This window comes from Oncorhynchus gorbuscha, linkage group LG13 (genome assembly GCF_021184085.1).
Source record: "Oncorhynchus gorbuscha isolate QuinsamMale2020 ecotype Even-year linkage group LG13, OgorEven_v1.0, whole genome shotgun sequence".
NCBI lineage: Eukaryota > Metazoa > Chordata > Actinopteri > Salmoniformes > Salmonidae > Oncorhynchus > Oncorhynchus gorbuscha.
In genome coordinates this window covers 70,619,690-70,622,071 of record NC_060185.1, presented here as the reverse complement: position 1 = coordinate 70,622,071, position 2,382 = coordinate 70,619,690, and the positions used below count along the sequence as shown (strand labels likewise).

Sequence of the window (2,382 nt, the reverse complement as noted above, 5' to 3'; positions counted from 1 at the left end):
GGAAAAAAAGAAAAGAAAACTAATTGGAAAGCACACTGCAACAACATTATAACCTATAGGTTCCCAAATATGTGTAACTCTCTGAATTGCTTTTTCTGTTCAAGATAAATAAGGTAACCATTTGATTGTCGACATTGTTGTTGATTTTCAATTTGCAATATTAACTGAATTTAGAGTATTGGCAATTGTGTGTGGTGTCAATCATTATAGAGCGTTTCCAGCCTATCCATCCTCAGCAAAGTTTCTTTCCTCGCAACATTGTATCCTTCATAGAAAAAGTATATGTTCCTAGAGAGCGTAACCTTATCATTTGGCCTAAAACAACATCGAGAACATAATTGAACAGTGAACACTCACGGCTGTCTCTTCCTCGGTTAGTCCGCTTTCAGCTGCGATTAACATGAGTGTCGACTCATCCGGATGCTTGCTGACTCTGTTGAAATTCTCCTCCAGAATTTTGATCTGATCCTCCCCTAACTGCATACTTTCTATCCCATTTGAAGCCATGTTCCCTCCAAAAAGAGCTCTCGGCCACAGAAGTCGTTTTTATAACGTAGCCTAGGCACTAAATTAGAACACTCCGTGTTTGAAGTTCCAATGCAAATGACGTCCGTTTGCCAGTAAACACCAGTGGCAACTAGGAAATGCTGGAGATAAGAACAAACAGAAATCGTTTTACAAGTACAACCCCTGCGAAACTAACAAACTAAAAGCATGTCACACTGACTGAGAATGTGGACTGTGTAAACGCTACTACTGTCAACAGTGGTTATCCCAGAGCAAGTTTCACCGAACACTCCCATTTTATGTGAAATTTAATTGAAGTTTGAAGCAACAAAATATAAGCACGTTTTAAAGTGACATACATATTAATATATGAATACAGTAGGTCTACTAGAAAAATGTAAATATTTCCATAACATACCTATAGTGCTTCAGCTTCTTCCACTCAACTGCTGACAATTCTGGTCTCTTCACAGTATGTAACATATGCCTGGTGACGTCAGGAATGCACGAGACTGTGTGCTCCAGCCCCTGCCCCAGCTGTACCTGCAACCTGCCAGATCAGGTTATTCTATTTCAACCAAATAGTATCGTTACGTTTTGGAGTTTTCCCCCTCAACTTATTTCTACAACTGTAATAAACATGTAATTACTTGTAATGTACTTACTTGGAACATGTAATGGGATCGATCATTCATTGCCATTCAGGGAGGTACTACCCTAGAGTCTTAGGATGCCATAAACCAAGAGGAAATTGTAACAAACCATTAAAGGTGCACTATGCAGAAATGTCTCTGCCATTTCCTGGTTGCTAAAATTCTAACAGTTCACCAAATTTCAGTTTATGTGACAAAACAAGCACGTATGGTGTAGAGAACCATTGCACCATCTAAACCTCTGTAAAATGTTTTCCCCATAGCCAAACATATTGTATGTTCAGCTGTTTGAAGCCGATGTACAAAACCAAGAGTAAAAGAGCATAACCTAAACTTAAGACGGGAAACATCTAAATAGTGCATATAGAACAGATATACCACTGCTTAGACTTGCTTTCAATGATAATGACAGATCTATAACTCGCATTTCTATGTGAATTTGGTTGGGTCCCCCAAAAGGTTGACACTGGAGGATTTATTTATTTATTCTTGACTTGGCTCTCCTTGCTATTACAATGGAAATTACCTTATGGTGTTGATCTTCTCAGGGATAAAAAGCAAATACTTGCACACAAACTCAGATTTGGCCCACAATTATATGTTACTCTCACTGAATAGCTGGATAAGATGGTCAAAACCCCAGCCTTGCTTCTGTTTAGGTATTAAATGTATGCATTATGTTGCCCATGACTTTAGTGTCTGCAATACTCTGCACCTGTTAAACCTTATTCTATAGTGTAAGTAAAATGCATTAAAAAGTTATTACTGATAAACCTATGAGCAGCATTTTTGATTGGTTAACAGACATATTTTATTACTGACAAATGTTATAAAGACATCAACCTGTCAATTTATGACCATTATACCACAAGTAATACAAAATAGAGTTGAATGGGATTTGTATTACATAAAAGCCTGTTTGACAGGTTGTACAAACCACAATCCCTGATCAAATTTGTAGTAACCTTATCGGTGTCACGCCTTGGTCTTAGTATTTTGTGTTTTCTTTCTTTATTTGGTCAGGCCAGGGTGTGACATGGGTTATTGTGGTGTGTTTTTTGTCTCTGGGGATTTTGTGGGGTTGACTAATTAGTCTATGGCTGCCTGAGGCGGTTCTCAATCAGAGTCAGGTGATTTATCGTTGTCTCTGATTGGGAACCATATTTCGGCAGCCATATTCTGAGTGTTTTCGTGGGTGATTGTTCCTGTCTCTGTGTTAGTT

General features: G+C 38.3%; 1 long non-coding RNA gene across 1 annotated transcript; it reads right to left on the bottom strand.

The window, feature by feature from the left end:
* Positions 1-503: 503 nt before the first annotated feature.
* LOC123993463 lies at positions 504-1,230 on the bottom strand. The gene is made up of 3 exons (XR_006831452.1): positions 1,173-1,230; positions 926-1,057; positions 504-647 (listed from the first exon to the last, which is right to left on the bottom strand). It is a non-coding gene; the product is annotated as an uncharacterized LOC123993463 (long non-coding RNA).
* Between the last annotated feature and the right edge of the window lie 1,152 nt (positions 1,231-2,382).